This window comes from Macaca thibetana, chromosome 4 (genome assembly GCF_024542745.1).
Source record: "Macaca thibetana thibetana isolate TM-01 chromosome 4, ASM2454274v1, whole genome shotgun sequence".
NCBI lineage: Eukaryota > Metazoa > Chordata > Mammalia > Primates > Cercopithecidae > Macaca > Macaca thibetana.
This window is the reverse complement of record NC_065581.1, coordinates 84,768,420-84,783,820: the sequence shown is the minus strand read 5'-3', so window position 1 is coordinate 84,783,820 and position 15,401 is coordinate 84,768,420. Positions and strand designations below refer to the sequence as shown.

General features: G+C 42.8%; 1 protein-coding gene and 1 non-coding gene across 2 annotated transcripts in view; one reads left to right on the top strand and one right to left on the bottom strand.

Annotated features, from left to right (window-relative positions):
• AKIRIN2 (akirin 2) overlaps nucleotides 1-15,401 on the top strand; it is a 149,597-nt gene that overhangs the window by 95,036 nt on the left and 39,160 nt on the right. The window lies entirely within an intron of this gene.
• On the bottom strand, nucleotides 8,087-8,190 carry LOC126954091 (small nucleolar RNA U13). Its single transcript, XR_007725537.1, has one exon. It is a non-coding gene; the product is annotated as a small nucleolar RNA U13 (small nucleolar RNA).

Genomic DNA, 15,401 nt, shown 5'->3' with positions numbered 1-15,401 from the left:
TTTTTCTAGATAAGAGATTTTTAAATGCTATATGCAGAACTCAATCCGTGGACATAATATTGCTTTATGATCTCGTAAGAACCATAAGCTGGAATTGTTAAAATAAATTCAGGTGGACAGATGCCAAATGACAAAGCTGGGGTGGAAAGTGGTGGTAAAGAGGGATTTTTACTGCTCCATTTACTCACAGAAAAACTCCACCCAATAATTTCTGCAAAGCAAGACTAAAATACACTGAATCCTCTGCTGATCTCTAAAATCTTGAGCTTCTGCATTAAGGTGAGGAAAATATCCTGACTGAAGTCATTAAAATAAACACTGGTACAAGTGCCCAGAGAAAGCTGGCAGTGGTTCTGCTGAGAAATTCCCTAATTTGTTCCATTTTCCTTCAGTGCTTGTGCTGACATTCTGAATCTACTTGCCAAATAAGTTCTGTTAATAGACAAATACTCTGAGGTGTAGGGGAAGAAGACATGTGTAAGAAAGTATTCTGGCAAAGGCACGCTGTGTCAGCATAAATTTTATAGGACAAGTTGACTGTTTTAGGCCATACTTTTCTAGTTGTTGAAAAATACCATTATAACAACATCTGTGAAACATTGAAAAATAAAAATAATGCTTCAGAAGTCCACCAGCTTGATCCTAAACTGTTCTGACTGGCTTGAACGATGACTAGGTACAGCCAGTGATATCTATTTGCAGATGTCAATTTGTATGACATGACTTGCCTGAGGGAAGAGAGAGGAGCCTGTGAATTGGAAAAAGAATAAAGAAACAAAAAAGAGCCGGGGGCAGTGGCTCACGCCTGCAATCCCAGCACTTCGGAAGGCCGAGGCGGGCGGATCACGAGGTCATCTTATGGAGACCATCCTGGCTAACACTGTATAACCCCGTCTCTACTAAAAATACAAAAAAATTAGCCGGGTGGGGTGGCGGGCTCCTGTAGTCTAAGCTACTAGGAAGGCTGAGGCGGTAGAATGGCGTAAAGCTCCGGGAGGCGGAGCTTGCAGTGAGCCGAGACTGCGCCACTGCACTCCACCCTGGGCGACAGAGCGAGACTCCATCTCAAAAAAAAGAAGAAAGAAAAAAGAAAAAAGAAAATAAAAAGGCCGGCGCAGTGGCTCACGCCTGTAATCCCAGCACTTTGGGAGGCCAAGGCGGGCGGATCACGAGGTCAGGAGATAGAGACCATCCTGACTAACACGGTGAAACCGTGTCTCTACTAAAAATATAAAAACAAAAATTAGCCAGGCGTGATGGTGGGCGCTTGTAGTCCCAGCTACTCGGGAGGCTGAGGCGGGAGAATGGCGTGAACCCGGGAGGCGGAGCTTGCAGTGAACCGAGATGACGCCACTGCACTCCCCCCTGGGCGACAAAGCAAGACTCTGTCTCAAAATAATAATAATAATAATAACAACAACAACAAATAAACAAAAAAGATAGCACCCTATTTGATTCCTTAGCTCATTCCCAGTACACACTTCTGAGCCCTAGAGACAAAAGGGCTTCATACAGTTGTTAAAGGAAGCAGTTTTATGAGAGACATCTGTAAGGCAAATCGGCCTACATTGTGTTGCTGGGTCGAGGGGTGACATGGAGTGAAAGCATTAGGAGGCAGCACACATTTATCATGGGCATCAGTCTCGTAATGCTTGGTACTGACATAGGTATGGACCTGCAAATGGCTTCTTGGGCCACAGCCAACAACATAGGAGGCAAAAGAGAGGAATAGGAGAGAACTGTTTGTGAGCACATACAAGATCATCCTTGGGGATTCTGGGAGAGACGTCGGGTGAGGCCAGAAAACCTGCATTATGTAGGTTGAAACAAGAGCCAGTAAAAATTAGGATTTGTCATTAATGTGACCAAATTGGCCAGGCACGGTGGCTCACGCGTGTAATCCCAGCACTTTGGGAGGTCAAGGCAGGTGGATCACCTGAGGTCAGGAGTTTGAGACCAGCCTGGCTAACATGGTGAAACCCGTCTCTACTAAAAATACAAAAAACTAGCTGGGCATGGTGATGGGCATCTGTAATCCCAGCTACTCAGAAGGCTGAGGCAGGAGAATCACTTGAACCCGGGAGGTGGAGGTTGCAGTGAGCTGAGATAGTGCCACTGCACTCCAGCCTGGGCAAGAAGAGCAAAACTCCATCTCAAAAAAAAAAAAAAAAGTGACCAAATTTATATCTACAGGCTGGGGAAACATGATGAACGAGAAAAATAAATCACTTTTTTTTCTTTTTTTCTTGAGATGGAGTCTTGCTGTGTCACCCAGGCTGGAATGCAATGGTGAAATCTTGGCTCACTGCAACCTCTGCCTCCTTGGTTCAAGCGATTCTCCCACCTCAGCCTCCAGAATAGCTGGGATTACAGGTACCCGCCATCGTGTCCGGCTAATTTTTTGGTATTTTTGTGGAGATGGGGTTTCACCATGTTGGCCAGGCTGCTCTTGAACTCCTGACCTCAGGTGATCCTCCCACCTCGGCCTCCCAAAGTGCTGAGATTACAGGCATGAGTCAGTGTGCCTGGCCCACTTTTAAGTCTTTCAGCCTAATGTAAAATCATGAATGCAGGTATATTGTTCAAGATTTTTGGTTGCAAACAACAGAATCTCCACTCTTACTAGTTTAAAAATAAAATGAACCAGGCATGGTGGCTCACGCCTGTAATCCCAGCACTTTGGGAGGCCGAGGTGGGTGGATCACCTGAGGTCAGGAGTTCGAGACCAGCCTGGTCAACATAGCGAAACCCCATCTCTACTACAAATACAAAAAGTTAGCTGGGTGTGGTGTCTTGTGCCTGTAGTCCTAGCTACTCAGGAGGCTGAGGCAGGAGAATCACTTCAATCAGAGAGGCAGAGGTTGCAGTGAGCTGACATTGCACCACTGTACTCCAACCTGGGTTACAGAGTGAGACTCTGTCTCAAAAAAAAAAAAAAAGAAAGTATTAAAGGGTATTAGATAGTACATAGACTGTCTGGAAGGGCCAGAGAATCATGTAATGGGTTACCTGGCAGAAAGTTATATACAAATCATACTGCTGGACTGTTATAGAAGAGAATGCCAGTGGCGTTGGCACGGTGGCTGCACTAACTCTCTGCTGGGGGTACCAACACTGGTGCTGGGCCATTTCTGTGCCACTGGCAAGCTCCATAGCTTCACCAGAAAACAAATTCTGCATGACACCTGCTTTCTCATGGTTTTATCTTCTGCATTCAGTGTTGCATGGCTACATCTGATTGCAGAAACTAGGTCACATGCTTGTACCTTGGCCACAAATAAGACTAGAATAGAGAGTTCTAGTTTTACCTTGAAAAACAGAACTCAAAATGTAGAAATTCCCTTGATATGGGAAAGGCTTTTAAGAGACAATAAGAAGCCACAAACATAAAAAATGTCTACTAGGGCAGGCACAAGATGATTAGGCCACCAAACCCTTGAAAAGCAGCAGGAGGCCAGTGTTTGCAAGGAGACTTCTGTTCATGATTGGAACAGAAAACAGTCATAAAAGGATTTTTCTGTAACAACAACAACAACAACAACAACAACAAAAGGCTTACAGGAGACACTCAATCTATAAATTGTTTTTTTCCCACCAAATGCAAGGAGAGATTCAAGGTGTCTCCCTCTCACCTTGGCTTTGGCAGGTATTCCCAGAAATTTTGCAGACATTATTAGCACACTGAAGGACAGTCATATCTCCACCTTGACACAGATTTGGAAAAGAGTAGGCGGAAAAAAATGAAAGCAATTTAAATGTAGTTTTAACATTTGTGTGGTGCAAAGCAAAAGATCTCCATAGCAGACTTTAAGTAACTACAGACAGACTGAGACAGACAGAGAGACTGAGAACTCTATCATTAGTGGGTCCCATCAGTTGGGAGTGCTATGGACTAGCACAGAAGTAGATCAGCACAAGGCACAGAATCTGGACAATATAGGAACAAATTCTGGAACTGAACTAGGACAGTGACATTACCTTAGCCAAAATCCTCTAAGGCAGAAATTCTCAATAGATTTTATCTTATGTACCAAGATCCATGGTTGTGGCAACCTCAATTACCTTGTTAAAGACTGCCAAGGGGCCGGGCGCAGTGGCTCACACCTGTAATTCCAGCACTTTGGGAGGCCGAGGCGGGCAGATCACCTGAGGTTGGGAGTTTGAGACCAGCCTGACCAAATGGAGAAACCCTGTCTCTACTAAAAATACAAAATTAGCCGGGTGTGGCGGCACATGCCTGTAATCCCAGCTACTCGGGAGGCCACAGCAGGAGAATCCCTTGAACCCCAGGAGGTGGAGGTTGCGGTGAGCGGAGATCACACCGTTGCACTCCAGCCTCCAGCCTGGGCAACAAGAGAGAAACTCTGTCTGGAAAAAAAAAAAAAAAAAAAAAAAGACTACCAAAAAAATGTCCTTATGTAAACCCATTTTCACATGGTTGATACTTACAAGGTTGATACTTACAATTTTGTATTCTGCCTTTTTCCTCATTCATTGAATCAAAAATGTCTTTTCATGTTGTTTAATCTTGTTAGTTATCCCTTTTAACATCTGCATAGTATTCCACCAGCTGATGCACTCTAATTTACTCAACCATTTCTCCACTATTTTATACTAGGATTAGCTCTAATAATTTGAGAAAGGTAAGTACAATTTTTACGCTTTTTTTTTTTGTCTTTTTATTTTTCTTCCTTTTTGTGGAGAACGGGGTCTTCCTATATTGCCCAGGTGGGTCTTGAACTCCTGGGCTCAAGCTATCCTCCCGCCTCTGCCTCCCTGAAAGCTGTGATTATAGGCGTGAGCCACCGCTCCTGGCAAGAAAGGTAAGTAGAATTTTTAAAATAAAGTATTTCTGTTTTCTAAATAGATTAGCACAGAAATAGTACCTGAGCTTTTTACGGATATGGTCATGTCAACCTTGGGCCTGTAGAGATTCCACAAGTACCTTTAAAGGAAAAGTGGCTTTATGAGAAATCAGGCTCCATACTTTCTTGGGAACTTTAAGCAGAAAGACTTTAGGAAGTCCTGACATATGTTCCCAAGGTGGCAACTACATACTACGATAAGATCTCTCTTCCTGAACTATCTCTAAGATATCCTTGGGGAAAGAGACCCAGAATGGGGCTGGCTCCCATTTGAAGTTCTGAAAACCACTCACCTTGAAAGCTCAGTCTTTGAAGTCTGGATAATTAGTGGAGAGAATGCAGAGAGCTGCTCAGCCTGTTGTGGGTTTTGAGATAAAACCTCAATTTCCATAATCGTCATAAAGAGCAGAATAGTTTTTCTACCCCAAAATATATCCAATATGAATTGTGAAGTGTCTTAGGAAGAATTTGCATGCAAGGAACAGAATTCCACTAACTCAAATAAAAAGAGGGTTGATTGAAAGGCAGAGGTTATTATGGGGTCACAATAAGCCAGCGCTGGAGATACAGCTGCTGGGCATTATAAGACCAAGAAGGGGATTATGCAGATTTTATTACTCTCTCTCTCTCCTCTGCCTTTCGAGGTACATGGCCTCTCTGTTTGACTCTGGGTGTCGGTCTGCCCCATCTTTGTGCTCTTTTGTTTGCACACGAGTTTTTTTCTGCTGACTCATGGTTTCTCAGCTTCCCTTCACTGTGGCTAGCATGAGGTTTCGGCCTGCTATGGCAGGCCAGCTGGGCATGACCTTGCAGCTTGGCTCCACATAGCTAAATGACTCAGCCTCTTTGTCCCTATTCCAAATTCCTGGGAGAGAATTCGATCAACCCAGCTTGAGTCAGATGTCTACTCCGAGGTCAGTAACTGAGACTGGTGGGGCACAGTCACATGGCAGGTAGTACTCTCCCTTCCAAGTCAGGAGTGGGGCAGAGTCTCCAAGGCAGCATATGGGTAGGGAGGAGGGAACGTTTGACATCTCTGGGGCAGATATGGGGCTGAGAGAGGCATGCACGGTTGTGATAAAATAAAAAATTTAAAAAAAAAAAAAAAGCATGGGGTTTGGAGAAAAAAAAATCTGCCATTTCATAGTCATGAAACTATAGACAACTTTCCTAATCTTCCAAAGACTTGTGTCCTTAATATGTAACCTGAACAAAATGACCTCGCAGCTCTCAGGATCTATTACTGCTATTTTCATTTTAGGAATCTCATAATGTAAGGAATGACCAACTCTAATAGCAACAATTTGGCAGGTTTTATGTGAACAAACATTGAAAAAATTGTCTTTGCAATAAGTCCAATGGTGTATTATTACCAACATTACCATTACTGTAAACATTTTTGGAAGGCTGCTAACATGTGCTAACAATGTTGATGTCCCCAGCTGGGCATTCAGCAAATGTTTCTTGCTTGGGGGGAATTCTAAAGGAAGAGGAAAGCAGACCTTCCTTTGAGGTTTGCCTGTCAAGGTGTTAGAGGCTTGAAAAAGTAATGTGGTGAATAGATGCCTCCATTTCAACAGATGATTCACTCAGTTCTAATGCTGAGGGTGAGCAATGCTCTAAAATGCATTATTGGTGAACTGCTGCAAATAAAGAAAAAAACTATGTGAATTGAAATTTCTATCTACGCCAAATTAATACAGCTATCCTACAGTGTATGGAACTGAGGCATTCCTGTAAAGTTGTCTACAAAGCAAGATTAATTTTTCCCCATTGAAATCCATTGTGGCATTGAATGTTTAGCATGTTCCTATGAAGAAAGGAAAGATCCAAAGGGAAACACTTAGAAAAATAACAATTATCCTGGTGAGGATGTTAATTTCTCAACCTACCCAAGTTTCTTTTAAAAATTTGAGCATCCGGCTGGGTGTGGAGGCTTATGCCTGTAATCCCAGCACTTTGGCGGTGGGGGGCAGGATGGGGAGGCGGGTGGATCACGAGGTCAGGAGTTCAAGACCAACCTGGCCAACATGGTGAAACCCTGTCTCTACTAAAAATACAAAAATTAACCAGGTGTGGTGGTGCACGCCTATAGTCCCAGCTACCCAGGAGGCTGAGGCAGACGAATTGCTGGAACCCAGGAGGCAGAGGTTGCAGTGAGCCAAGATGGCACCACTGCACTCTGGCCGGGGTGACAGAGTGAGACTCCATCTCAGAAAAAAAAAAAAAAAAAACAAAGAAAGAAAGAAAGAAAAAAATCTGAGCACCCATACAAACCCATGTTTGATAGCAAGTAAATATGTTTCTGGAATTACCCTAGGCCATCCCCAGTTTCTCAGCTGGGCATCTAGATCTTCCTATATCCAAACCCTCACTCGGTTGCATACCTCATTTCTCATCATTTACCTGTCTGTTCTTTTCATATATAAATGTAAAAATATATTATTTTTGGCTTTGGCTGAAGAGTTAAATTCGATTTAATTAAGTTCATTAATTCATTTATAGTAGAAGAGAAAGGCCCTTGGGTTGCAGGTAAGCCAAATTCTTCAAATAGGATGGTCCTTAGGCCATGCGTAGTGGCTCATGCCTGTACTCTCAGCACATTGGGAGGCTGAGGCAGGAGGATCACTTCAGGTCAGGATTTAGAGCCCAGCCTGAGCAAGGTAGTGAGACACTCCCCCATCTCTACAAAGAAGTTTTAAAAATTAGCTGGGCATGGTGGAATTAGCTACGTGGAAAGCTGAAGCAGGAGGATTGTTTCAGCCCAGGAATTTAAGGTTGCAGTGAGCTATGATCATGCCACTGCACTCTAGCCTGGGTAATAGAGTGAGAAAAAAAAGGATAGCCCTATGTACTCTGTGGTGCTAGGAGAAGCTGACTTTTCTCTTGTACAACCTAGAGAGCTCCTTTTAATAAGCCCAGGTCCTGGGCAGGGGCAGACTTTATTGCCACCTGCTATGCCTGATTGTTACTGGGACAATATTGGATTTTTTGTTTTCCTTCTTTAATTTTAAAATAGTCGATATTTTCCTTTCACATATGAAATCTGTACTCTTTTTCCCCCCCAAAATTGAATCTCTTACTGCTTTTCTTCTGATTATAAAAGTAATTCATGTTTTTTAAAAAATTCAATAATATGAAAAGGGATAAAGTGGAAAGTGAAAAGTTCCCATAATTCCATTCCCAGAGGTCATAATTATTAGTTTCATATGTTTTTTTCATATCAGATGGGTAATATGCCAATGTTGTAACAAGGTTTGAGGGTAGCATATCTTACACATGTGCGGGATCACCCAATCATCTTGCTCATGAACTACAAAAGGATCTAATATGTATTCTTTCAGATACATATTACACACACACAAATATATATGTGTGTGTATACATATATGTATGTACTCCAAATATACTATGTATAGTACATAATATGTACTCTATATGTTAACAAAAATGGGGTCATATTATCTACTCTTTTCTGTGCCTTGCTTTTTTTTTTTTTTTCTGAGATAGAGTCTTGCTCTGTTACTCAGGCGGGAGTGCAGTAGCATGATCTTGGCTCACTGCAATCTCTGCCTCTTTTTTTTTTTTTTTTTTTTTTTTTTTTTGAGACGGAGTCTCGCTCTGTCGCCGGGGCTGGAGGGCAGTGGCCGGATCTCAGCTCACTGCAAGCTCCGCCTCCCGGGTTTACGCCATTCTCCTGCCTCAGCCTCCTGTGTAGCTGGGACTACAGGCGCCCGCCACCTCGCCCGGCTAGTTTTTTTTTGTATTTTTTTAGTAGAGACGGAGTTTCACCGTGTTCGCCAGGATGGTCTCGATCTCCTGACCTCATGATCCGCCCGTCTCGGCCTCCCAAAGTGCTGGGATTACAGGCTTGAGCCACCGCGCCCGGCCTCCAATCTCTGCCTCTTGGGTTCAAATGATTCTTGTGCCTCAGCCTCCCAAGTAGTGGGACTACAGGTGTGTGCCACCACGCCTGGCTAATTTTTGTATTTTTAGTAGAGACAGAGTTTCACCATATTACCCAGGCTGGTCTCAAACTCCTGACCTCAAGTGATCCACTTACCTCTGTCTCCCAAAGTGCTGGGATTACAGGCATGAATCACCGTGCCTGGCTTTTTTTTTTCCCCCTACAGTTGGTCATATACTTCTTACATACCGATCCGTCTTGTTCTTTATAATTTTCATAATGGTCTCTCAGTATTATTTTGTACCATAACCTCTACCCTCCACTGAAAGGCATGTATGATATTCTAAGTTTTTCTTAAATACTAAAATATGGCAATAAACATATATGTAGATATATGCCTGTGCATGTTCTGATTATTTCCTTAGGATAAATTTGTGTAAGCAAAATAACTTGGTTAAAGCTTATGCACATTTAAAATATTAAAACATAATGCCCAACAGTACACCAGAAAATCATATCACCTTCCTCTCTTAGCAAGTTTCCTTCAGTTACCTTTGTTTTTCATTGTTGCCAATCTGATAGTCCAAAAAAAATTAGTACCTTACATTGCTGTACTAATTTGCATATCTTTGAATATTAGTGAAGATGAGTATCTTTTCAAGTGTTTGTTAGCCATTTGGTTTTCTTCTTCTGCAAATTGTTTGAAATTGTATGTCTGTACTACTCAATCTGTTTAATCCTCCCATCCCATATATATGTACATTTGGTTGAGAGTATCAGGGGCCGGTGTGTGATAGGAGCCGGGCTAATAAATTCCCTCATCTAGGAATTTGAATTGGAGAATAGGGCACCTCTAGTCTGCTGTATTTAAGCCAGGAAATCATGCAGTGCTGTCTGGGTCAACCATTTTTTATCATGTACATCATAAAGAAGAGAAAGTAGGTCTGCAGAATGAAAAGAAACAGGGATACCTTGGAAGCAGAAGAGATGAGGGCTTGTGGCCTTGATCACACCCTTTCTCCAGGCCTGTGAGAAAGTTCTGTGTCCTTAGGCTAGTTTGACTGGATTTCTGTTAAGATAAGCAGTGTCACAAGTTCTCTGCATAGGAATATTAGGGTGGAGAGGGAGGAAATGGTTTTGAAAGAATATTCCGATCTTTATTTTCCTCCCTCCTGGTTCCTAAGAAGCCCAAAGAGCCCTAAGAAATCTGTGATCCCAACCTTTGAGGCAAGCCGAAGCAAAAAATTGCACAATGGACCAAATGTGTCATCACTGTACTAGTCCTTCAACTTGTTCTTCTAGGATTCCCCATCTGATCAGTTGCCACTCAGCTCCCTGTCAGCCTGATCTCAGTACTGCAGTGTTACCATAGTATTGGCTCTGTTTATTGAGCACTCACTATATAATTGCCAAGTGCTTTGCATACATTAATTATTTGACCATAGTGCATATATTATTGCTCAATTTGACAGAAGAGGAAATGATGGCTTAGGGAGGTTTAGTAAGTTGCCCAAGAACACTCAGCTAGAAAGTGGAGGAGAAGGTTTCCAGTTTCTGCTGTCTGATTCTGCTATACCTCCTGCTCCAGGCCAGCTTGGCGACTAGAGCCCAGAACTTAGGGGACATTGGCTTCTAGGGCAGAATTGTGGTCTCCGTGATTATGACTCCAGGCCCCCTCTTACTGCCACCTTCAGATCCTTGTCTTTCTTAGAACAGGAGGTACGCTGATAACCTAGCAGCTAGCACATTTCTAGCCACAGGCAGCACAGCCTCGCTGCGCATTTCCAGTGTGAGGTTTATGCCAGGACCCTTTGCTGAATAAGCAAGCTCTGAAGGTTGTGCAGGCTACATCCTGAAGATGGGCTGGTTTTAACAAAGGTATACTCACTCTCCTCTCTACACTGGTCTTCCCTTAGACACAGGCTTCCCATCCCCTCTGTGGTCTATGTCCTCTATAATAATGATAACCAACACTTACATAGAGTTGGTCATTCAAAGCCCTCTACATATACTAGCTCATTTAACATCGCTGTTTGAGAGGCCAAGGCAGGATGATTGCTTGAGGTTAGAAGTTCGAATGCCACCTGGGCAATGTAGTGAGACCCTTTTTTTTTTTTTTTTTTACCAAAAATTAAAAGATTAGCTTGGCATGGTGGCATGTGCCTGTAGTTCCAGTTACTTGGGAGACCGAGATGGGAAGATCATCTGAGCCCAGGAGTTTGAGGCTGCAGTGAGCTATGATTGTGCCACTGCACTCCAGCCTGGATGATATGGATGATAGAGTGAGACTCTGTTTCTGAATAAATAAGTAAATACATAAATGAATAACCATCCCTATCTCAAAGATAAGGAAATGGAAGCATAGACAGGTTAGGTGACATGCTCAAGGTCACACAGCTAGTAAACAGCAGCCAGGATTCCAACCCAAGTATCAGACACTCCTTTGAGTAGTTGATGAAAGCTAAGACTTGCTCCTCAGAAAAATGCACATATTTGTGATTTTGTGTAGTGTCAGGGTTTCATCTCAAGGAATCCCCTATTGTAGGTCAAGCACTTTGCATAGGAGGGCTCAGAAAACTTAGATATCCTCAGGGCCCAGGCAGGAATGTTAATGAGTGAACGGGCTAGATGTGAAGAAAGACGGGGCCTGCAGAGTTTTTCCTACCCAAAAGCACTCTGATGAGAACAACCATCCAAAGCAAATCCCCCATACTGGACCAAGAAAACTTGTAAGCTGACCTCAATCAAGTATTATACAATCAGTTGGCGCTTCTGTTAGAACACGGCACAGGCCCTTATTTGCTATAGACTCCCAGCAGGTCTGTCTGGTGATCCTAATATTCTGGTGTGTTGAACTGCTCTCCCAGCTCAGGGTGGACCTGCAGTTTATTCCAGGCAGAATCTCCCCATACAAAGTTTAGAGCTGATTCCCACGTGACTTTCACCAAACCTCTGGGTATCCAGGGCCCCAGCTACTCTTCCTTGGGCTTCTGATGGGCTAAGGATGTTCTGAAGGTGCAGTTGTTCAGGTTGCTTGAGGCAAATGGTGTTACTCCTGCAGACAGTCATGAATACGGAGAAGGGATAGCTGGCTCTCAGAGACTCTGGATTTAGGCAATGGCAGTTCCCAGCTCCCAGGTGGCTCCTGGACTCTGGAAGATGGCCCACTGTAGCTGAGTTGTGCCTGGTTTCTGTCTTCCTGGCCTCTTCGGCCCAGCCCTCTCTTTTTTGATCCCCTAATCTCCCTCCTGCCTTTGTTCTTCCCTACACCCACTCTCAGGAAGTTAGAAATATTTTTCTAGTCCTGGGAAAGCTGCCCTCTCTCAATACTGCTGCTATTTTTTCTCAGCAGCACTTGCTCCATTTTGTTATTACTGCCTCAAAGCACTTGGCATAATTTGCTTAATAGGTTTAGGCTTTTTGGAAACACAAAAGCTAGAAACCATTTCTGCTTTCCACTTGGTAATGCTCCTCTTCTGAAGCAATGAATCACATGCTTGAATGTGATTCTAGGATTACCTGCTCGAATGGAACGGAGTGGAGGAGAAAAAGAAGGGTGGAAAGATGGGAGAAAAAAGTTACCATTAATTATTAAAAATATTATACTATCACGTATCCATCTTAAGACTTTTCACACCTTTTTCTTTTCTTTTAAATTATAAAATAGCTTTCTTTGACAAATTATAATTGTGTATAATGATGGGGTACACAGTGATGTTATGATATGTGTATATAATGTGGAATGACTGAATTAAGCTAATTAACATCTCTATCACCTTAAATACTTATTTATTTCTCCTAACTGAACCTTTGTACCCAAGACCCCTTGACATTTTTTTTTTTTTTTTTTTTTTTGAGACAGAGTTTCTCTCTTGTTGCCTAGGCTGGAGTGCAATGGCACCATCTCAGCTCACTGCAACCTCCGCTTCCCGGGTTCAAGCGATTCTCCTGCCTCAGCCTCCCAAGTAGCTGGGATTACAGGCATGCACCACCACGCCTGGCTAATTTTGTATTTTCAGTAGAGAAAGGGTTTCTCCATGTTGGTCAGGCTGGTCTCAAACTCCCGACCTCAGGTGATCCACCTGCCTCGGCCTCCTAAAATGCTGGGATTACAGGCGTGAGCCACTGCACCCGGCCTTTTTCTTTTCTTTTCTTTTTTGAGATGGATGTCGCCCAGGCTGGAGTGCAGTGGTGCGATCTTGGCTCACTGCCACCTCCACCTCCCGGGTTCAAGCAATTCTCCTGCCTCAGCCTCCTGAGTAGCTGGGATTACAGGTGCCTGCCACCATGGCTGGCTAATTTTTGTATTTTTAGTAAAGACGGGTTTCACAATCTTGGCCAGGCTGGTCTCGAAATCCTGACCTCAAATGATCCACCCGCCTCGGCCTCCCAAAGTGCTGGGAATACAGGCATGAGCCATCACGCCCGGCCACATTCTTTTTTTCTATGCCAGGCTGGTCTCGAAATCCTGACCTCAAATGATCCACCCGCCTCGGCCTCCCAAAGTGCTGGGAATACAGGCATGAGCCATCACGCCCGGCCACATTCTTTTTTTCTATTTATTTATTTATTTATTTATTTATTTATTTATTTATTTATTTATGTAAGACAGAGTCTTGCCCTGTCACTCATGATGGAGTGCAGTGATGTGATCACAGCTCACTCAGCCTCAACATCCTGGGCTCCAATGATCCTCCCACCTCATCCTCCCAAGTAGCTGGGACCACAGGCGTGAGCTACCATGCCAAGCTAATTTTTGAACTTTTGGTAGAAACAGGACTTCGCCATGTTGCCCAGGCTGGTCTTAAATTCCTGGGCTCAAGCTATCCTCCTGCCTTGGCCTCCCAAAGCACTAGCATTATAGGGGTGAGCCACCACACCTGGTCTCCTTTATGTTCTTGACAAACCCAAAACATTTGTTTATGTGGGCTATATCGTATTGATGTTTATTGTTTTAGAAATGAAGATGGATAAATGTTTCAAGTGTTTACTAATTCATTTAAAAATAACAATAAACCCATGACATGTTAACAAAAATGACTTAAAAAAAAACTGTTTTCCAAAACAAATGAACAAACAAAAAAGATTTACTGAGAAGAATGGCATCATGTATGTTTCTGCAAGTCTTTTTAATGTCCAGCATAAGAGAAGACAGTTGGATTCACATATGTGGTTCTGTACTCAATGTGTTGTGATATATCACGTCACATAGCTTCTGGAAAACTCCCCCCGTACACTGGTGAGCAAACGAGTGAAAGACACAAATGACATCTTAGTATTTGGTGAAAATACCTTTACCTAGAGGACCGCCTGAAAGGACCACACTTTGATAACTGATAACTGTTCTTTCAAATCATGATGTATATGCAGTCTAGAGTGCTGGTCCTGGCAGGAAACATACATAGTCATCATCTTAAGGAGACAATATATAGTCAAGGACACTGATTTTGGAAGCAGACACTTCCAGGTTTGAAGCTCATCTCCTCAACTTCCTACAGAGTGGCCTTGGGAAGGTTACTGAACTTTCCTAAATTCCAGATCTCCTACCTAGAAATAGAGAATAGTACTTACCTTACTGAGTTTTTGAAAGATAACGTAGTATTTTCCAAACTTCCTTAGTCATAACATTTGCCAAGTCCAGGTAAGACCTATGCTATTATCCTTTTGATGTTTTTCTGTTGCTCACTTTTTAAACTTCAATAAACGTTTTAAAAGGAAATTTGACATCACTGTTATAAATGCAACACTACTTGCCCTAAATTGAAGGTGCAATGAAAATTAAAGACCCTGTTGCCTGAGAAAGTGTTAGGCCTAAGGCCTACTCTTCTTTTATAACCAAAGGAAGTAAGTTGATATTAGAAAGTCATTCAAGACCTGCACCAACGGGAGACTCTGCCAGGTGTAATTAGGAGTCAGAGGCTTGAAGAAGGAATAGCTTTCTCAATATGTGATGCAATTTGATTTCTGCCTAGCCCATGTACCACTAAGCCATCAACTACCTGAAGCCATTTCCTATATCACCCCACACTTAGGAGACAGTGAGATCATGCAAGTAAGCACTTAGCTCAATGCCTGGCACACTGTAAGGACTCTGCCATGTAGCTTTTGTTATGTTTTCTAATTCTTTCTTTTCTTTTCCCACAGAGGTTAAATGAGTCACCTAAGCCTGCAGCTATTAGGTGAACTATGACTATAATGTGTATCTTATATCCCCTTGTGGGTAAGGGCATGGACTCTAGAACTGGGCTTTGCCACTTTAGTGCTGTGTGACCTTGGGCAAGGGACTCAACCTCTATGTCTCAGTTTTCTCATCAGTAAAACAGTGATACAATAGCAGCTAATTTATAAGAGTAAATGAGTTAACACACATAAAGCACTCAGAACGGTACCTGGCACACAGTCAACACTCTGTATATATTAGCTAATAGTGTTCTTTTTCACCATGCTAGCTTAGATGGTGGTAGTCATTAACAGGTAGCTACACTACTACAGAGAAGTTTTTCTCAAACTATCTGAAGGAACAGCTTTTTTCCCCAATCCATGTTGACCAATAATTTTGTAAATAGAACAAAATTAATTACTAGAAAAAAAAATAACAAAGAGAAAATATAAAATATAAGCCCTTTTCT